Here is a 23,930-nt window from a genome sequence, read left to right as displayed (position 1 = left end):
GGATCACTTTTCCAGGTTCGTTACTCGTTTATTATTTATTTGAGTCTTATTTCCAATTGGTCACATTGAATAAGAGGAAGAATTTCTCAGTCATTTACAATGTGACGTAGAGGAGAGACGTGGATGGATTCAAGTTATTTCCTTCTTAATAAATATAGGGGGCCCTTTGAAGTCCTTGTATTTTTGTCATTGCAGATACTTATTTAGTGATGTGGATAATCTCTCTTCATGAATCATTTTAGTACCTAAGAAGTGAAAGATGAAAAGATCTAATAACATATACAGTGTCCTATCAAAATCTTCCCTTATCGGAACATCTCTTACTACTCTCCCTTTGTGAGAATTTCCTTTTTCCTGAAAGTACTAGAATGAGTATGTGGGTTTCTTTGATGTGGTTAAATTTCACCCTCCTAAAAGACAACAATTCAGTCTATTACTGCCATCAATGATCTAATAACTTACATACAGATGTATTATTATTTTGCTCCCATTTTCACTTTGCTTCATAGTAAAGACACTACCAGTTTGTAGTAAAGATACTACCACTTTGTAGTGAGAAGACAATTCACAGTCCCATGAAGTTTTTCTCACCAGTGGAATCTGAACAGAACCGTTGTGGTATTCTATTTGCAGGTCAAGACTTTTAAGGAGTGTGTCCACTCTGCAGTTAGAAACAGATGATAAAAAGGTCCCAGTGGATGGTAAAACCATGCTAGAAGGGACCCTTGTCCTTATGACTTTTGTATAAGTGAAAGCCACACACCAACCATAAAAACAGTGTTGGTCCATTATTTGAATGAAAATGTGTTTCTACTATAGGAAGCCACTGAAATGATGGTGGCAGCATTATACTACCTATATAATCAATCAGTCAATGTATAGATATATTGTATTAAAATAGACAAGATTTCTTGGCTGATGTCAGCATTAGAAGGAACTTTTACTGAATGTGAAAAGGAAGTTCAGATCACTTTCACAATTTAAGGAAGTGTGATTAAATAAAAATAAAACTATTTACTTCTGGTTGTAACCTGAATAGAGTTGTTAATTCGTATGCAATCAAATTATGAAAAGAGCAAACGGATTATAAACAACTTAATGCAGATGTTCAGCTAAGAATATAGCAAGGATTTAAGCTTCCATAATGTCTCAAAATATAACCTATATTTAGAATTTTGAAATAACAACCTAATTTTGTGAAGATAATTCCAGATTTCCAAGTTATATGATAAAATATGTATAGTGCTTGCCTCAGTCTCTTCAGAATTTTATTGAAATACTCAAGGGGATACAGAAGAGAATTCTGGTAAAGCATTGGAAATTAGGGAATTATATTAGAAAGAGCCCTCAAGAAAAGTATGAGATATATGTTGCCACTGAACCTGACTGAAAGAGATAATGAAAGCCAACTTATAACTTCCTTTCCCCAATAAAACTATGTGACCTGTAAAGATGTTTATGGAATCCTAGAGGATTTCAGGTGTGAAGACAGGAGGTGGAAGTAAGCACTAAGCACACCACTTGGAATTTTTTTTTTACATCATTGATAAGTAGAATTATACAGCAGTGGCACTCATGTATATGAGAGGGGTTTTACTGTAACTAAACAAGCAGATAGTCATTAGGTGTGAAAGGCTTGCCCTTGATGGAAAATAAGTGTAAAAGATCTTGTGGAACTTGACTTTGTGAAAAAACAAATCTGGGATGCTGGCAATCACAGTCAATGTCAGTGGAAGACCCAAATAGCCAAATTAAGGTTACAGCAACAAAATACAGAAAAGCCTTAGAAAAGACAGAAAATAGGGGCAAGGAGCCCTGGATGATACCCTGCACCCACATTGCTTTGATTTCATTGTACCATAGCTAGTTAGGAGCATATGAATGTACTAGCATTGATGATGCCCCAGGATACAGACCCTGGCTAAAATAAGAAAAGCTCAAAGGGATCAGTGGCATCAAGAGGGACACCAGTCCCTGCTGTAACACTGGCATGGATAGTGGACCAAATGGAAAGTCATATTTGAAAGTTGACAGAGGGTCTACAACAGTCATCGATAAAGAAATGGCACAGTAAGGAAGTCTGAATACTGGGATTTTCACAGTTACAGAATTCCTAGGTTAGTGATGACTGACCTAGAGGTATAAGTTTCACAAGTTGAGCTTTTGGCTTAAGTTCTCAGAAGAGAAACAAAAACAAGAAGTTGGATAGTGAGGATAAGTAAGGAGAATTTATACAACTTTGAGAAAACTACTAGCTAGGACTCAGTCAAATATGAATAAGCAAAAACATTCACAAGCCCAAACACGCACACACATGAGCACGTCTGTACACACAACATGTAGCCTTACACAGTTGCAGTATTAAAAAACAGGGAACATAATACTCAAAGCAAAGGAAAATGTGAAATATTAAAAACAGAAAATGTTATGGAATAAATCTATTTTCCGTTTTATTAAGATTCAATAAAACCTGAAGGTCTCTACTTTGAAAAAGAGATTAAAAAATGAGATTGAAATTTCAAGGGGAAATAAAACGGAAAGCTGAATGGAATATAACCTACAAAGCCAAAATAATTTAGTTTTGAAATAATTAAAAGGAAAGTGAGCACTGCTGAAAGTTTAAACAGAAATGGGAAGAAAAACAAAATAGCTGTATTTAGGATGAGATAAGAAGAGTCAAAGATTATAAAATGATCAGTTACCCTCCTGAAGCGATCAACAGCTATTTTGTTTTCAAAGAAACAGCTAGTAAAAGACAGAGAACATTAATGGTCAGTTGTTTTATTTACTTTTTAATTTGATCTCATATAATTAATTACATAGTATTAGAGATTTTCTTCCACACTATATAAATAGTACATATTAATTTCAGTAACAATATAGAGCAAAATCCAAAACTCTTCTGCTTTTACTGTTTCATCACCATTCCACCCATATAAAATAGTCATCACATATGAATGTGACACAGATAAATTCAAAGATAGACAGCATTTATTATTTATAATTTACAAATATTAAATCAAATTGTATTCATTAGTTAATACATAACTTGCTTTTTGACTAAAGCATTACAGATGTTCTCCAGGTCAAAACTTTATTCAAATGTTCACAAACTTGGCTGCATGTTAAAAACATGAGGACTTTAAAAAATCTCTGTGCCGTTTCCAGACCCAAATCAATTAAATCAGAATCTCTGGTGGTGGCATCCAAGGCTTCAATGCTTTTAAGTTTTTTTCCCAGATGATTCCAATGAGTAGACAAGGTTGAGAAAACTTGGTATAGAGCAAATGCATTAGTTTTAAAAGCAGTGAAAAAGGTCATTCACTATGATTCATCTATTGATGAATATACTACCTTTCCATTAGGCAGCTGACTTGGTAGCATTCTCTGGTCTTTCCCTTCATTATGCTGGCACTTTGGGTTCAGATTTTGTAACAGCTTACCTATTTTTTTTATTGTTTCTTTATATTTACACCTATATTAATAATCTTCTTTTGAATTATTGTATTTTGAGCGTCTCATCTGTTTTCTATACAAACCCTGAAGTATATACTATGGATGAATTTCCTTTTCTGCTATAGAAGGCCAACCTTCTACTTGTACATTAGCTCCCATACCTTCTTGCCTTCCTAAGGCTATCGAGCCAACAATTGTCCCTTCTATCTGTTGCATCATCATTTTTTGCCTCCCTATTTGATATTTATTGGAGCTATGGGAACATCTTTATGTAAACAGCAATAATTGCTCTGTTTTAAAGAAAATCCTTCCCTTGATGCCATATCTCCTTTAGTTATCTTCTTATTCCTTTGCTTTCCTATACAGCAACCCCCTCAAAACAGCAGTCTCTGTTCATTCGCTCTGATCCTCTTACATATGCTCCTTAACCCCTCCTAACCCCAAAGGGCTCTTGGGAAAGCCACCAATGACTTCCACATTACCATATCACATACTCCGTGTACAGACTTCATCTTACTTAAACTGTCAAAATAACATCTTAACTGTTTCCTCCCTGAAACACTCTTCCTGGTTGGCATTTTAGGATAACTGTGTCTTTTGCTATTTCTCCCCCATTACTCTTTCTTAATCTCCTTTACTAATATCTTCATTCACTGACTTCTAAAAGTCAGAGTATCCCTGACCTCAGAACTCTATAGTTACACTTCCAGGTTATTCAAATAATTTTCATGTATTTTAATGTCACATGTATATGACTCTGCTCAAAACCCTCCAATGGCTTTTCATCTCACAGTCAAAAGCAAAGCCTTACAGAGGTGCACAAAGCACTACAAGATCTGGACCCAGCTACCTCCCTGACATCACCTACGATTTCTACTCCAAATGCCCATTGTTCTCCTGCCACATTGGACAAACAATCACAGTCATGTCTCAGGATCTTTACACATCTTGTTTCTTATGCTTTCTGCCAGCTATCTACATGATTCATCCCCTCACTTATTTCAGATCCCTGATTAATATATCCTTGTTAATCTGGCCTTATCTGTATAAAATAGTGTTCCCCAGCTCTGCCCTCTCTGTTCCTATCACCCTACTTAATTTTATTTCAAGACACTAATGTCTAAGACATGATACATTCAATTGTTTATTTATTTATTGCCTGCTCTTCAACCCCTCTCAGACTTGGTGAATTCAAGTGCTTTTTCTCTTTCTGCTTCCCCTCTCCCCATTTTTTTAAATCACTGCTTTCATAGCTCCTAGAATAAATAGTATGCTACAGAGTAAACACTTGAGAATTTTGGTAATTGAATAACTGAATGAACGTTCATTTGTATTTTCTCTTCTGTGAATTACTTGTGTGTGTTTTTAAAATTATATTTTATAATTTCTTTGTATAAAAGGGATTTTAACATTTTTTCCTTGACAAATATTTTACCTTGGTTTATCATTTGCCTTTTAGTTTAGTTTATTGTGTTCTTTGCCATATTACAAGCCTTTGATTTTTAATATGGATTAAATTGCCCATTATAAAATAATTATAGGATACAAGTAAAATGTGTCAGAATAAGTACATTTTTATTCAGTTTCTTTCTCTCAACCCATAGAATATGAACACCTTTCCAAAATGAAAACAAAAACAAAAAAGAACTTTAATTAAAAAAGAAAATATCTACAACTCCAAATTAACATGTCTAGGATAAGATAGCATGCTGAGAAGCAACAGATACTGCCTCAGGTCTCACAGAATAAAACTTTCCTCAAAAGTTAATGACAGGGGCTTCCCTGGTGGCGCAAGGTTGAGAGTCCGCCTGCCAATGCAGAGGACGCGGGTTCGTACCCCGGTCCGGGAAGATCCCACATGCCACGGAGCAGCCGGGCCCATGAGCCATGGCCGCTGAGCCTGCGCGTCCGAAGCCTGTGCTCCGCAACGGGAGAGGCCACAACATTGAGAGGCCCGCGTACCGCCAAAAAAAAAAAAAAAAAAAAGTTAATGACACTTATTGAGCAAAATTTTGTCAAACATTTATTATATGTAAGGGAGAAGGTAAGTAATAGAGATAATATTAAGAAATACTGCGTGTGAGACCTTTTGTGATTAAAAATAAAAAAGGGAATGAATTCTTGATGTGCAACAAGAGACTATAAAGGCAAATAGCAGCAAAATAAAAGAATATATATATGAATATACATATATATGAATATATGAATATATATATATATAACACATACATATACCTATAGGTGTGTATGTGTGTGTATATTTCAGCACCCAAACTTTGATGCTCACTTAGACTTCATCTCCCTCCTTTATGCTCCATCAAATCTTCAAATGCTAATGTGTTTCCTAAAAATGAGCCTCATGCTTTTCATGAAGGATAATGTAAGGTATATATAACAAGCTGAGCTAGAATCGAAGTTGCTTGCTGCCTTATCATATTGATTTTTCATGGGTAAAATTGTTTCTTTATAAAAGGTTAGTCTGGTCTAGTCCTTAAGAAATCCAATTCAAATCAGTGGTGTGACAAATTAATGTCTTCAGTTTTTTGTAGACTAAAATGTCAAAGGCAAATGATATTTCAGTAGCCCAATAGTAATCTTCTTTGTGGTACTTATGGCTTTACTTGAGGTTTTTTTTTTTTATTTAATTTTTGTTTTATACTGGCATATAGTTGATTTGCAATGTTGTATTAGTTTCAGGTGTACAGCAAAGTGATTCAGTTATACATATACATATATATATATCCATTCTTTTTCAGATTCTTTACCCATATAGGTTATTACAGAATATTGAGTGGGGTTCCCTGTGCTATACAGTAGGTCCTTGTTGATTATTTTATATATAGTAATGTTTATATGTTAATCCCAAACTCCTAGTTATCCCTCCCACCCCTCACCTTTCCCCTCTGGTAACCATAAGTTTGTTTTCAAAGTCTGTGAGTCTTTCTGTTTTATAAATAAGTTCATTTGTACCATTCTTTAGATTAGATTCCATATATGAGTGATATGATATTTGTCTTTGTCTGACTTACTTCACTTAGTATGATAATCTCTAGGTCCATCCATGTTGCTGCAAATGCCATTATTTCCTTTTTATGGCCTAGTAATATTCCATTGTATATATGTACCACATCTTCTTTATCCATTCCTCTGTACATGAACGTGTAGGTTGCTTCCATGTCTTGGCTATTGTAAACAGTGTTGCAATGAACATTGGTATGCATGTATCTTTTAGATTTATGGTTTTCTCCAGATATATGTCCAGGAGTGAGATTGTTGGATCATATGGTAGCTCCCTACTACCATAGTGGCTCCACTGTGAACCGTTCTCCACTGTTCTCCATGGTGGCTTCACCATTTATGTTCCCACCAACAGTGTAGGAGGGTTCCTTTTTCTCCACACCCTCTCCAGCATTTATTATTTGTAGGCTTTTTGATGATGGCCATTCTGACTGGTATAGGGTGATAGCTCAGTATAGTTTTGATTTGCATTTCTCTAATAATTAGCAATGTTGAGCACATTTTCATATCAGAATATTCTTTGACATAAATCTCAGCAATATCTTTTTGGATCCATCTCCTAGAGAAATGAAAATTTAAAAAAAATAAACAAATGGGACCTAATTAAACTTAAAAGCTTTTGCACAGCAAAGGAAACCACAAACATAATGAAAAGGCAACCCACAGAATGGGAGAAAATATTTGCCAACGATGCAACTGACAAGGGATTAATTTCCAAAATATACAAACAGCTCATGCAGCTCAATATCAAAAAGAAACCCAATCAAAAAATGGGAAGAAGATCTAAATAGACATTTCTTCAAAACAGACACACAAATGGCCTAAAAGCACATGAAACTAATTTACTTGTCTTAATGGTAAAGTTACTTATAAATTTCTGGGGGATTTTCCAAACTTTTCAATTAGGTTTCTGAATTTCATATGCAAACTTAACACATAAGAATAATTTTAATGACTTACATTAGGCCTTTAAAATATAATGTAACCTTAAAAATTTTACTTTCTCATATTTACATTTTGGTTAAGAGATAAATATTTTTGCAGGGCAGTTTGAAGGACATGCGATTCAATTCTATTCTAAATTTTATTCATGACTCCCCTGACAGAAGTGTACATATTGAAATTTATTTTGGTGTCATGTCCCAACTTATATAAAGGATTGCTACAAAAGCCTGCCATTGAAAAGATATTTGAAGATCTTTTTCTATGTTTTAGAATCCCAGAATCAATTCCTGACAATGTTTTTTTTTTAAATATTAAGATAAAGGCTTCTTTCCTTTGTGATCTGATAATTCCTCCTATCAGGCAACAAGAATCAAGTGTCTTATTATTTTTTTTTCCCTTTCTGAAAAAAGGTCAGAGCCAAATTTATAGTCATAATGTTGGAATCCTGATAGTAATACTATTCATATATGTTTAGGTTTAATAATTCTAATCATCTAATTAAATGTATATTATTTTAAAATATGTTATGGAACTTAATACAAGTTTGAAATTATAATACTAGTTTTAATATTTAAATATTTTAATTGTTAAGATATCCCATGACTTTCAACTAATATAGGATTAATGATTACATTTTTATTTTCATATTTTCATTTTATTTTATAATTCATGAGTATTTAATGAACTATTATAAGTTTTTTAAAGTTTTTGTTGGAGAAACATATCTATAGTATTTTTATAGAATTGCCACAGTACATCGATATCTGTATAATCTATGGGCCTTTCAAAAGAATGTTTCACATTTTTAAAAAATGAGCTTAGGCTTAAAAAAATAATCTTGGATTACCTATAACTGGCAGACATACTAAGTATTTAAGAAGGTTAAGAAGTTCATACAACTACAAAATAAAAGGGAAAATGTCAGTTTTGTAAGCATACTGAAGAAACTTTTGTAGTGGTAGAACTATAATTCCCTCAGAGAGAAAAATGTTCTACTTCCCATGAATCTCTTATGGTTTAATGGTTTAAAATGAAAACTATTTGCCTTAAGCCATTTCTCATTTAAAAAAAGGCTGAATTTTAACTTTTTGCAACAATCTTCTCAAAGGACTAATTAAAATAAAACCTCCAATTAGTTTAATTTTTAAAAATTCCTCTTGAAGCCTTGAGTCTCTTATCTACTGGCTGACATGCCAAACTTGTATAAATACATCTTTTTCTTCTTCCCAAAGTACACATTTTCTATATCCTGGAAAGATGTTGATAGCATATTTCTAAGTCAGGGTCTGGAAATTTGAAAAGTTATATAAAACTCATAAAGAATAAAAGAATATTTATTACTTTACTAAAGTCTACAAGAGCCTCTCAAAAGTGATTTGCTAAAACTGTTATTTATTACAGACAGTGCTAATTTTAAGATACATTGCTCCAGAAAAATAGTATATAATGTTACCTGCATATGCATTACAGCTACATACGTAGAAATAAATGTGGTCCTGCTACTGACAGTGACCATTATATGTGGCTAATTAGTTGCTTGCAGCCATGCTAGTATAATTTCATAACAAGGACAGTACTCAAAGTTGATTGATTGATTGATTGAGGCCAAACTTTTCTATGCAAATTAAAATATCCAAATTAAAATGCTTGACATCTTATAAACATCTTATTCCTAAGACATCTATTGTTTGCTTCATGAGAGTATAGCCTATTTTGTTGTGGCATATACTGGAATTCATCTGCTGGGTTACTGACAAAATGCATAAGTAAGTTTCTCCTAATATGCATCCTGTTTGCATTAAGCGCTGTCATAAGAAGTTTAAACTTCCACCGGGAGCCCAGACTTTAACTTTCTTGGTACTTGAAAGAAAATGATATATGACTCAATATAATCATATTGCGGAAATGCTAGTCCAGCTAATTTGTATTAAACAGACTCTATTATCAGACTTCCTGGTTGGAAATCCAGCTATACCACTTCCAACTACATGACCTCAGAAAGTGATCATAACATCGTTAAGCTTCTGTTGTCCTTAAAAGTAAATGATAATAATATTATCTAGTACATAAAGTTTTTATGAGCCTCACAGGATAATTTGTGAAGAGTGCTAGACTGCAGTGCAGCTCTAAGGAAGGTTTGGTAAGTGAGTTCTTGATCTAAAATGCCTGTTGGAGGAGTCCCTTACCTCCCAACAACGCACTTGCCTCAGTGCCCTGCTATACTCAGTCATTGGCTGGGAGCAGCCTGTGGGAAGTCTGGGAAGCAAAGCAATGGATTTCATAGTCACCTGGCGCTCTTGATCATTCAAGAGCCATTTGCATTCCCTGGAGTCACAGGTCTGAGAGGCACATTCTCATGGCCACCCAGGTCCATCCTTTGAGTCACAGATCTATTTCTCCACACAGGGTTGGGAGACAACTTCTTTATGATTACCACAGATCCCCTCTTCCTGGGAAGACACTTAGAAGGGGAAAGGAAGTACATGGATGACTCTAAGCTCCTTACTGCAGCTGTTCTCAGAGCTGCAACTGATACTCAGCTTTCTTTCCACTATGCACTCTGTGTCTCAGGGCCACCACAGATGTGGCTGTAATGCAGCCATTATTGCTTTACAGTTTGCACCCACATACTTAGTGAGCCCATCTGTAAACCATAGGCAGACTTTCTCCTGCTCTTTCAGCTGGTCATACAAGGCCCCTCATATGACGACAGGTGTTAAGTTAGGGGAGAGAGAAACTGAAAAGTAATATATCTTTTTGGTAATCTGGGTATTTTTCTCAATTCAGGGAGGATTTACACATTCAATGTGTGCCTTTCTATTACTGAAATGTTTACATTGGTTGCTGAATCAAGTTCAACTTTAGCATGGATATAACCTCATCTAAATAAAGGAAGCAGAGTTGGTAGCCAGGTGATCTGATTATCACTGCTGTGTAATAAATAACCCCGAAGCTTTGTGGCTTGAAAGAATAATTTTCTTTTGCTCACAATTTTGTGGGAAGAGAATTCTGTAATGACTTGGCTGAGCAATTCTTGCTTGGGGTCTCTTCTGCTAATTCCATCCAAGATACTCAATCACATGGTTGTCAGTTGATGTTGGTTGTCAGCTGGGAACTCAGCCAAGGCTGTCACCTGGAAGGCCTACACTGGTGCCTTCAGCATGGCAGTTTTAAGGTGATTGTACCTCCTACCCACTAAATATCCAAGCTGAGCTCCTGGGAAAAGGCATTCCAAGAAACCCAGAAGGAAACTGCATGCTCTACTGTGATCATGGTTAGGAAGTTATTTTCTTAGCATTTATTACTCAAGACAGTCACATGCTTGCCAGACTTAAGAAAAGGGGACATAGATTTCACTTCTCAATAGGAAGAGTGTCAAAGATTTCGATACCATTATTATTATTATTATTATTTAATTAAGGGTACTTTAATTAATTAATTTATTTATTTATTTATTTTTGGCTGTGTTGGGTCTTCGTTTCTGTGTGAGGGCTTTCTCTAGTTGTGGCAAGCAGGGGCCTCTCACTATCTCAGCCTCTCTTGTTGTGGAGCACAGGCTCCAGACGCGCAGGCTCAGTAGTTGTGGCTCATGGGCCTAGTTGCTCCACGGCATGTGGGATCTTCCCAGACCAGGGCTCCAACCCATGTCCCCTGCATTAGCAGGCAGATTCTCAACCACTGTAACACCAGGGAAGCCCCTCGATACCATTTTTAAAAACCACCACATCAGGTTTCTTGAACAGTATATTTGCCTTTAGGTTTCCTAAAATCAGGAAAAAAATCATTAAAATAAATTAAACAGCTGTGTTAATAAATCCCATACCACTGAGTTTTATATCCCCAACTAGTTTGTATCCTGTGTCTCTCTGAATATTTTCATTTGTGAAAGGTTTGAATAACCAGATGGCAGGGTGAAGAGTAAAAATGATCCTTAGGTAAATTACAAATGAAATAATCAGCATTAATCAGTAAGTTTAGTATCTGTATTTTAAATAACTGTTCATAGTATTTCATGGAACAGACATAATCATAATGTTATGATACTGTAACTTCATATTAGTTCTACCTTCTAACCTTTTGGCAGAGGGCAATGGTTACTGTAGGATTTCACACAGCCACATGGCTTCATTTTAAATGGGCTCACTGACCTATATATTATTTATTACTATTATCAATCAAGGAGATCACAGTGATACTTTCTGTACCAATATGAGATTGAAAGTCATAGCTCATTTCAAGTGACTCAACTACAACAGGAAGAGCAACACTTCATAATTTGCTGTCTGACATTATTTGTTTTATTAAAAGATTTAAATTCAGAACTTTATGAAAATGCCTTTACTTAAAAGCATAAGTGAACATTTGAAAACTAAGGTCATCCTACACACAACTAATTTTTATATTTATAATAAATGGATCATAACTTCTTTAATTCTTTGAAACTACTGTACCTGTCACTTTTAAAGTCTAAATTTTAAGGTATGCAATATCACTTTACACATAAGGATATATATATTGATTCTGTATATCTAACACATAATTGTAATATTGTAGATATTTTTAAGGGTTATGAAGTAAAGTCAAAGTATAAACAATGTATAGTCTTATTTTTGCTAAAGGTCATACATGGAATTCCACAGAAAAGAAAACCTTCAGTGAAATGTATTAAACTATTTGCATTTATATGATTTTTTCTTTTTTTATTCCACAAAAAGTATCTTTTAACCTGTTTTAAACTTTCCATAGGGAATAGGTTCAACATTTAATATTAGCTTTTAGTAATATTCATGTCATAATGAATAAATTTGCATATGTTTCATGTGATAGCATTTTACATATTGGATTCTCTCTTATACCATATTATATATATATTTTTTCTTCTTTTTCTCATTCAAAAAATGTCTGCTTCTACATAATCTTCCTTTATCTTACATGCAAAGAGAAATCCCAGAGTCATATAGATTAAATAAGAAAGACATTCCATAATTATCACATACTTTATACTAGTTATCTTAGTCCTGAAGTCAGTCCAATTTCTAGCTCCATTTCATGGCAGAAGTTAAGAAATCAAAATAGTAGTGATGGTGACGATGATGATGATGATGATAAAGAAACAGAGGAGTTCCTGATTAACCCTTCAGGATTGATGCAATCTATGGAAGCAGTAGATAATCATCTCATTTCTAGAAAAGTTAGGTCATGTTCATACTGAAATAGGTATAGGCTTCTCTTAGGGTGGCTGGAGGAGTCATTATATTGGGTTAATAGATCTTTTAGCTTTCTTCCTGGAGTATTTTGTGTACCATATGATGTGTGGTAGGGTCAGAGATTCTAGGCCCACTCCTCAATAAGGCAACCATACATCTGATTGCCCTTGAAAAAGGTAAAATAGGTCCAAATATAGTAAGCCTCACTTTAGCCAGTGGTGACAAGGTAACATATTTTAGATATTTGATGTTTTATGATGGCATTCTTTTATCAGATTTGTATTTCTTTAGGAATTATTTTCCCCTCAAATGATTTACTTTTTTACCAATAAACAAGACTCAGAATCTGGAACCTTCTAATATGTAAAAACTAGCCAAAACTCAGATATTGTTATTAAAATATAAATTAGCTGAAGTTGAACAAAACAAGAAATAGTAATATCTACCTTTTAGAATTATTCTGGAAATGAGATGATTGAAAGAGTAACTGCTTACTAGATCATTAAAATTATAAGTTGTGAAATTTATATTTCACTCAATAAAGTAATTTGGTACTGTCAAATCCTTTATCTATAATTAGTTAGAAAAATAATGTTTTTAAAAAAGCACTGGTGGAATGATTCTACTTTATCTTATGATTAATTTGGGTATCATTTAAAATAAATTATTAAAAAATATTAACTCCATTTTTAATATTTAACTTCTAAATATCACATATGCTAGAATTTTTTAATGGTTTGAAAATTTTGAGCAGATGGTTAAAGTCCAGGAGGCTGAGAAACAATTAAAAAAAATAACCTGCCTATAACTGGATACTAATGACCCATGTTACCTCTGAAGAAGTTTCATGGCCATTCTTAGAATGAAGTATAAGTAACATCAAGGTGTACCAAAGTCCTGTGGAGATCAGAATACCTTTGGAACCGTTTGGTTTTTCTAAGGTCTCAATTTTGGTAAGGGTGGGCTTAAACCTGGCTGTCTTAAACATTCAACAAGTTGAAATAGGCACAGTTTTTTTTTTTCCCACACCAGTTTTGTTCAAGCCCAATTTTGAAAAACTTGTAACAAGATATCAACCTGACTAGTCAGAATGGTGCATCAAATTAATTCTATCAAAATAGAAGGAAGAACTCTGTAGTCTGACACTCCTTACCACTGATACTTTCTTGATAAGAAACCTATCTAATTTTGTTATTAAGGGATATTAGAAAAAGATATTTTTCTCAGCAAAAATATGGATCCTTTATGTTAGAATTATACAACAAAATGCATGCTTATTTGCAGTATGAGAGCATACATCTAGTCTATCCATGACCACAGCTGTCTTCAATAATGGAAGAAGAGAGCCTCCCAGTGATATTGGAAACACTGGTTATCTAGGCACTGACTCCCTCCATGACAGGAAAACACAATGAAGGAAAGGACTGTAATGTGTACAGCCTGACTAGAAATAAGTAAGGATGCTATTAAGAAAGATAGCCAAAGTTAAAACTGGTATTCGCGTAACCCAAGAATACTGTAGTTCACACATGAAACCAAAGGATCTAAAGAAGCATTAGGATCAGAAAAGGAAGATTATAAGAAGACACTAAGTCTTTAAACTTGTAGTATTGGTGATCTAAGCAGTGAGAATGACTGTAATGGTCTATTAAATTATGTTAACTCTGTGTAGATTGCTGACTTCTGGAAATTACAGGAAGAACAAAGTTTATGAGTAAGGCTATCAGAGGATTCTGCAAAAAAAAAAAAATTGAATTGATCAGCCTGTCCAATGATTGCATACTGGAAAACAGAACTTTATTATGGAGAAAGCACATAGTTTTGTGGAGAATTTCCTAAAGATATAACAATTAAACTGACCCGTACTGTGTTAACTGTTTTTAAGGCCTTAGTACTTTAATCTCATCACCAGAGCAGGGTTAAAATGGCATCAGTATCTGTAAAGCTGCCTCAGTATGATTCTAGAAAAGCTGGAAGCTCCTTAAGTGGGGACATTTTTACAGGAAGTTTGGGAGTCTTTAATGTCAGATGCTACCTACATTTGCATTTGCAGGGATCACCTGAAAGGCAAATTTAGGGAACTGGGGTTTATTTTAGTCTAACTAATGTTTAGGAAGAACTGGGTTTATAATTGAAGCAAATCTATTCTAAAGATTTAGTGTTCAGATGATCCTGATAGGGCATAGGTCCACTGAGCTCTCTGAACCAAGACATTACCTAAGACACAGACATTGCTCACCCTCCCTTGGGTTACCTTGTCAGAGTAACAGCATGGCTGCTGACATAATGTTGCCCTGGGGGATGACCACTGGGTTCTTAGTTTTGTAGAATTAATTTATCCACATGTTGGCTTGTCATACTTTTAACCTCTAGTTTTCTCTTGAATATTTTTTTTTTTTTTTTGGTGCTTGCACTTAGGTCTGAAATGGATGTAAGAAAAGGAAGTTTTATTTTGGATTGTCATGTGGTCTTGTTCAGATGAAGTCTATAATATGAAACGAGGATTATTTCATTTGTTTTTGGTTTCTAAGACTTTTACTTATTTTTACTTTGATTTCTTTTTAGGGATTTAATAATAGGAGATTTTTTTTAGTGATTAAATATGAGGCATAATATTTTTAACTTGTATTATTAAGATTAATTTTATAGGGTCATTTGAATCATTATATAACCCCTACTGAGTCATAACTAACCTGGTTCCTGGGAAAAATAATTAAGATATGAGCAGAAAAATGGACAGTTTGGATCTAGGAAAGAATATGGCTTTGGATTTGTGTAACAGATATATCTGTCTAACCTATTTCAAGTATATTTGTGGGCAAAAATTAAACAAGTAAACACTGCTCCTAGAATTGAATCAGAAAATGGTAATAAAACTACTATGCTAAACTGATATTCAACTTCCCTAAAGAGTATGGCCACCGTGCTGGGGATCATGGGTTTTTTTCTTTTTTGTTATACTAAGTAGTTAAGAAAAAAACAAAAAAATAGGGGAGTGTATAGAACAAACAATTTTTTTTATTCCCTACATTTCTGGTAATAAAATAAGACTTCCTTCTAACATGGCTACACACCTAGAAAAATTACTAGGTAAGAAACCTCTATGTTCTACCCCAGTGGAGGCGTGAAGCTTTGTTTAAACAGTGGAGATGTGCTATGATCACCACACAGAAACAAGATGGACCCCTCACACAAAATTTAGTTTGGATTTCAAGACTGATGATGCTACTACCCCCACGTACCAATAAGTGATGAAATTGTTTATCATTCACATGAGCCTTTCTTGGAAGAGCAGGGCAGGCCCCAAGCAGGACTCAAAAATGGCTTGGGAGGGTATAGGAAGTTGCATTTTTTTTGTGAAGTAGGGGTAGGCTGGGATGTGGGTTCCCACATGTGTGCTGGGGCTCCCCTGGTTTGAACTTCTGGCCCCCAGAGGAAGGAGCACCTGGGTTTTCTTATCAGCTTGCCCAAATGTAGGACAGAAGAGGAAGAGGGAGTGGTAGAACTTGAAAGCTCTCAGCAGTCAAACAAAAAGTCAGAATCTTTATTATAAGGTGGAAGTTAATTGTATAGGAGAAAAATTTCCTTTGAAAGAGAAAAAGGGTGAGCATATGCCATAGCAAGAAAACCAGGTGTCTGAAAGATTTGAGGTGCAATGTATCAACTATTTAAGCAAATAGTTTTGAAAGACAAAATGAAAATTCTGTTTCAAAAAGATTGATAAAAATTTGAGTACCTGAAATATGATATTGTGAGGAAAAGAAATTGAATTCTTTAATTAAATTGGTATATGAAAAGCTTAAGCAATAGGGAAAATATTATAAAATATATTTTCTTTTCAGTTATTTTTCCTTTTCTCTTCTTCAGCTTTACCATTTCAATGCAATTTTCTCAATACGTTGGCTTGTTTTAATCCTCCTTTCAATCTTTTACTTTTTTCATTTTCTTTTGGATGTATGTTGATATGTTAAAAAAAGAAACAAAAACCCACAACAGATTGTAAGCATATAGTTTACTGTTTGTGATATTTAAAGTTAATTCAGTTCCATAAAAGCCTTCATAAACAGTTTTTTCTTTTAAAATTATTAAATAATTATCTTTACTTTCTCTTTACTCTTCTACCTTAGTTTTGATAAAGAACTATACCTCTAAGAATTCTCTGAGGCACACAATTTAGTGAAATGACACCAGTATCCAAACTCTCCCTAGAGAAATCCCAACTTAGGGCTATAGATTAGATTTTATATTCACAAGACTTGGTGCAAAAAAATATATTATTTTTGAAATACTACAAAGAAAAATGTCTTATAAGGATGTTACTGAAAATTTAAAGCTTGTTTCATTAAAACCCAGGGAGGAAATAAGTAAATGGATAAGTAAATGTAATTAGCACTGCATTTTTATGGGCTTGGGAATTCATACTTGAAATAATAAAGTTTTATTAGCAAATGAATAAATGTACTCTTTTGGTAAATTATTTTTCTTTTTTCACATCTGTTATTTGTAAAAAGACACCTCTGTTATTTAAATTGAAAATACCTTTAGAAAGCCTATAGTCCACCTGTCTCATTTAATACATCTGCAAACTGAAATGTGGTTAGAGAGCATGACTGGCCAAGGTTTAACAAGTCTGATGGGAACATGCCTTCCTGAGTGTGGAGTCTGAGTAACTGAAAAAAAGGTACACAGATCATCTTAAACCAATAGTACTGAGAACTTGAAATGCCTACATAATATAAATGGTATGAGACAAGAATGTGATTGTTAGAAATAGCTATTTATTTTTTTAGGCTCTTGTAAATGTTGTGGGAAGAAAATTCCAAGAGGTGGCTTCATAATTCCCCTTGGGAGGGAGGATGTCTTTGGTTGACAAAAAATTGTGTGAGTCATTTTAATTGGAAAGATTATTCTCAGGGTAGCGCTCAAATAAATCAAAGAACAAACCTCTCTGAGGAAAAAAAAAAGAATAATTTAGGGGTTAGATACATACGACCGAGAAGACAGGGATTTGAAGAAGGTAGAGGCAGCTCAGTCATGTAACAGGAGGCTTGAGTCAGATCAGAAGTGATGACGACTGGAAATTCCCTAATGGAAAAGAAAGATACTTGATTTACTTCTAAGAAAAAGAAGGTCTAAATATGTCTAAATTTAATTTTGCATTATATGCTGGGCTGTAATGACTTATAGTTTTCAGTATCTCTTTTTTAAAACCAAGGTCATTGTGTGATACCTTGTGACACTAAAGAAAATAAGACCATTTTTCTTTCACATTTGGGTTGCAAATAAAGAAATGATTATAGAAAGAAGGGCATAAGAAAGTTCTAGAAGATAGGAGAAACCACAAAGATGCCTCAGAGGTAACCAGCTGAAATAGAAGGCCCCTAAAATCTTTGGCAGGTATTTGAAAGGATTCAAGGCTTTTAACCATACGTAGGATAGAGTTGGAGCCAATTATCTTCAATAGAAAAATATATATAACTAGATGTCAGCTCTAGTTATCCTTTATTATAATTTCAATGAACTCTGTACTGTAATTGCAGGTTTCAAATCAGTATATGAGGTTGCAGTAACTACATATTAAAGAACAGAGATAAATGTTATGGTTTATATAAAACCATTAGTTTTGGACACTAAATATTTTTATTTAAATACGTTTGCTGCATTAATAGTGCTATGTTTATGGCAGACAAATATGAAATACAATTAAAATATAGAAGAGAGACTTCCCTGGTGGCACAATGGATAAGAATCCACCTGCCAATACAGGGGACATGGGTTTGAGCCCTGGTCTGGGAAGATCCCACATGCCGCAGAGGAACTAAGCCCATGCGCCACAACTACTGACTGAGCCTGCATTCTAGAGCCCATGAGCCACAACTGCTGAGCCCACGTGCCACAACTACTGAAGCCCGGGTGCCTAGAGCCCATGCTCCACAACAAGAGAAGCCACCACAATGAGAAGCCCGCCCACCGCAATGAAAAGCCCACGTCACTGCAACGAAGAGTAACCCCTGCTTGCCTCAACTAGAGAAGGCCCATGGGTAGCAATGAAGATCCAATACAGCCAAAAATAAATAAATAAATTTATTTTTAAAAAATAGAAAAAAAATAAACTATATGAAAGTTTACAACCTAATGAACATGATTATCATTATATGGTTTAGGTATATAATTTCATAAAAATAATATTAAATGATATATTACTATATATTCTTCCTAATACATTATAAGCTTTACCTTATAGTAAACAATTTTAAGAATTCTTTTCTTTACATAAATAGTATCACAATTTACATACTGTTGCTCTTTCACTTATACTGGATCATAAAATGATTTTATATCAGTATATGCAGATCCTATTTTATATATATATGCGATTCATAAATTTGATTTAAAATATCCAATGATAAAAAGTTTATAAAAATGCAAAAAAAAACAGTCTGTGTTTCTTGTTCCATTTCTACTTATCCCATTATTCCCGCCAGACAGATTATTTATTACGTGACTGTGGACAAATGAGTTTACCTCTCTAAGGCTTAGTCTTCCTGTCTGTAAAAAATTCTGTGGTACCAACAAGATAGAGTTGTTCTGAGAATTAAATGAGACAATATGTTTATAGCTCTGCATGGTGTCTGGCAGACATTTGTGCTCAGTACATGTTAGCCATTACTAAACGCCTTCATCAGGACTAAATGTCAATTGTTATAAAACCTGCATTTTAGCATTTGTAAAGATAATAAAGTGGCTTTTCTTCTTTAACATATTGATATGAATCATGTTAATTCTCATCCTAGTAAATACTCATTGGGTATTTATTAATTTATCTATGTAGATAATAGTAATTTGCAAATTAGTTAACTCTATGAATTTATTTCTTTTGTCTTCATTTTATTTTTCTGCATTGAGAGAGAGAAAAGTAATAAATATCATTGATAGTATTATTGAAACTTGAGGCAAATATGTATAATGCTCTAATAAAATTGTTTTGAAATGGATAATTTTATTTAGAGCAAATTACTAAAATTGACGATAAAAATAGAAGCCTAAACTGACAATTTTTCAAAAGGGTAATTTCTAAGAAATACACTGAACCAACATGTTTATACAGTCATGACAGTCCAAAACATATACACTGCAATATATTATTAGCTAACATAGAATTTGGCTAATTTACAAAACATGCTCTAAATGAAGTAGGTAGCCAGCAAGGAGATACAAAGCTATAGGAAATTTATTGCTCTATTTATATAACAGCTCTAGCTGTCATACATCATCCTAGTTTTAGTAAAATGGTTAGCAGATATTTAATTTGTGTCCAGTAGTTAAACTGAGCTTACTCTGATATCCTTTTCTTCGATAATTCTATATCAGGCTTACTCTCATGTTCTGTTTTTCATAAATCTTTATCAGTGCCTCAGTTGTCCCTGCCAGTGTAATTAAGCAAGTATGATTAGTCACATCTCATATCCTTTAACATGCCTTAGATTAAGTTTAGTTTCTCAATATATATATGTTTTACTAATGTGTGTATGTTTATATATATACACAAATATATATATACCTATATATACATATCAATACATATACAAAGTATATTTTAAATTAATGCCTTATTATCTTCTTCCTCTTGTTCTTCTTTTTTCCTAGAGCTTTCATTATTATTTTAAAAAATAAAATTAATGCCCTTAATGTTATGGATTTGGCTTTAATTTCTACTTTGGCTGCATCTCATACTTTGTGATATGGAATGCTATCAACACCATTATTTTCTAAACATTGTCACTCCAGTTTTGTTCTCTTCAAGAATAATTAGTAGATTGTTTCTTTCAAATTGTGTTAATTGATTAATTAACTAATTATCAAGTAACTTGTTTTTATTTGTGTATAGTTTTCTGAAAATTTCTGTAATATTTATATATTAGTGAGGTGTTTTCCTTATTTTTTCATCTTGTGTTCATTTTTTTTTTTTTGAGCCTGAGTCTGTCATTAAACTTTTTTTTTAATATAAATTTATTTATTTATTTTTGGCTGTGTTGGGTCTTCATTGTTGCATGTGGCTTTCTCTAGTTGAGGTGAGCAGGGGATACTCTTCGTTGTGGTGTGCAGGCTTCTCATTGCAGTGGCTTCTCTTTTTGTGGAGCGTGGGCTCTAGGCACACGGGCTCAGTAGTTGTGACTGGCAGGCTCTAGAGCGCAGGCTCAGTCGTTGTGCACAGGCTTAGTTGCTCCTCAGCATGTGGGATCTTCCTGGACCAGGGCTCAAACCTGTGTCCCCTGCATTGGCAGGCAGATTCTTAACCACGGCACCATCAGGGAAGTCCCTTTATGTTCATTTCTATCTGTTTTGAGATCTAATATGTAATTATTTTTAACACGTTTCCTAAACACTTAAAGACTATTTGACGCTTCATCTAATGTCAAGGTGGAGGATTCATTACTAGCTTGGTTAAAGAATTTATGGTTGACTTAATAGACTTGTGTAGAGGCTAAAACATGAATAAACCAAGAAGGGAAATATGGATTTTTCTCTTGTTGGGAAAGCGGTTTTGGCGAAATATTGTGCCAGACTAGGTTCAGTTGGCCTTCTTTTCTGACACTGAAACAGCTTTTCCTTTTCCATCTAACTTCACCAGACTGCCAACTACACTGTGAGAACAAATATACTCTAAATGCCTCATGCAAATTGGTGGTCCATTCTTTGGTTTATCAAATTTTACCTAATTGAGCCTAGAATTAATCTACTACCTCAGGAAGCCTTTTCTCTCAAGCAGAAGTGGCAAACTGATGGTCTAAGGTAAGGGTGATCATAAAATTAACTTGTTGTCTATGCTGGGACACAGTCAACAGTGAAAGGGGTTCTATTAATGCTTATTCTGGGACAACTGCCTTGGGCAAATCATGAATTATGGTCTTCATAACCATGATCTAAATGTAGCCTTAGATATGTTGATGGGAAGAATATTTAAATTAGTAACAGTTAAAAATCAGGAGAGTTCACATAAGAATTCACATTGCCAGTTTTGTGTTTGTTTTTAATTACCATGAGGTACTATCACAGGATGTCACAAGTTTAGTTCTCTGAAAAGCAGACTCTAAGATTAAGTTTAATTGGTAGAATATTATTTAGGGAGTGCACTTATGATCAACGTCTGTGGAAGGGAAGGAACCAAGGCAAGTTATCAGAGGCAAGCCCAGTGACAGTCTTGGCTGATCCCAAGGGACAGTCTAGAGATAAAATGGCCCAACACAGTTCCATATATATACTCTGCCTCAAACAGGCATTGCATATGTACCAACTGAATTGAGATTACTTTGAGGAGGCAGCTGTCTGTAATTGAGGCAATCTTTGAAGAGGTTGACTAAAAGCTATCTACAGAGGTGGGCCACCAAGATCTTCCTTGAAGTGCTATTTTGGTGGTGCATCAACATGTTCACCAAAATGAATTATCACACTTGAGAACAACAATCAACTAGAGATGTATGGTTGTCTCCATGTCATAGGGCAGCATTCCCAAGGTCTTCTAATTGCCCAGGTCACATCTTCCTATTACCTCCTTCGCCTCTGTGTGCATTTGAGCCAGTGACATCTAATCTAGAGCAGTATCTCCTGCTTTTGCTGTTGGCACTACAGAGGATACATTTTGTTCTTTAGACTTTTCTGGGCTCCTGCCTTTGCCAACATCGATGTCTTTTAGTTCTGCAAAACAGTGACAAATGCAGTGGCTCACACGCAGACACACAAAATGCCCCAATTTTTAAGCAAATATTTTATGATTCCCCTTGACTATCCTGAATTCAGAATTATGACTACATACATTTCAAAAAGCCAATACTGTGCCCTAAATGTAATATAAAAGTGAATAAAAGGAACATAATTTATAATGAAATAACATATTAATATGTAAAAACTTGGAGATGACTGTATCAGTAAAAATACTGAAGGAATCAGATGCTTGTATCCGAATGCAGAATCATAGTGAATGCAGTGGCCACAAATGTAGACTGAAACAATTATATGGCATAGGCCATACAAATATCACAAGAAACAATTTTCCAAAATGAGGAACGACTCATTCCCTCCCCTGAAAGTTATGATCTTTTCCTGATCTACACAGTAATGGTACTACTGAGAAATTCACTGAGTATCAAAACTATTCGATAATACTTTACATTTATATGTAAAAATGAAGTTAAAGTTCCAGTCTCAGCTATTAATAATCCAGTTTTACCCACATGAATAATCAATGACGCATTCAAAGTATGAGGGATGCAGGGTATGGGGCAGATCTTTGTTATGCAGGACTATTGGCAGCACTGCCAGATTTCTAGCATCTCTGGCGCAAAACCAAACTGTCAAATGGATCTTTCAATAAATATTACCCCCACACTGGAACACTCATGTTGAAAACCACTGTAACAAAGGAACTTTAATTAAATTTATCAACCCACTTGTCAGTGCTTGCCCCATTTTACCTAATGCCCAGTGGTCCATCATTTCCATTACTTTCCCATTAAACCATACTAATACAAGAAGATGATTTATCAATCTGTCTAACCTCTGTCTATCAAAAATTCTTTCTTCATAGTTTGTGGCGTTTAGAAAATCTACCCTAGTTTCCAGGGATGATACAGGGAACTCCCTTATCACATTTCCTCGTTTCTTAGGATATTTCTTTTAAACTGGAAAGGAAATATTCAAACACGTGAACTCACGCCAACACATTTCTGGGAAGCTCCAAATATTTAATTCTGCAAATGGAAGCATTCATTCTGTAAAGATCTTGTTATCCTAATTTAATATTATTTCCTTCAGGAGAAAGCATTCTCTGGGCATCTATGAAAGATAATTTTGACTTCTATTTTTCCAATACGATTACATAAACTTTGTTAAAAATGATTGGGAACTTTGGTATTATATTTAGAGTACAGCCTTAATGTCCACAATATATAATGTCCACAGTATTTAATCAATTGAACAGGCTGAGGGTGGCAGCATGATAATAAAGAACTGGCAAAAGGCTTGCATTTCAGTTTCACTTTTGTCCGTAACTAGTTATGTGAACTTAGGTGAAATATTTAATTTCTCTTGGCTCTGTTTTTGCATCTGTGAAATTATTGAGTTGGAAACCCTGATCTCTAAGGGCCCCTTCAGCTCAAAAATCCACTGACTCTGTTTTCATGATTACCTTTTCTACATTTTTCAGATGTCAAATTGGCAAGAAATTAGGCTTTGAGATTTTTTTTGGAAAGCTTTCAGCTCTGTTTTGCAAATGCAGATGTTTGGTTACATATAGAATTTCCCTGA

Source organism: Phocoena phocoena, chromosome 7, assembly GCF_963924675.1.
Source record: "Phocoena phocoena chromosome 7, mPhoPho1.1, whole genome shotgun sequence".
NCBI lineage: Eukaryota > Metazoa > Chordata > Mammalia > Artiodactyla > Phocoenidae > Phocoena > Phocoena phocoena.
This window is presented reverse-complemented; position numbering follows the sequence as displayed.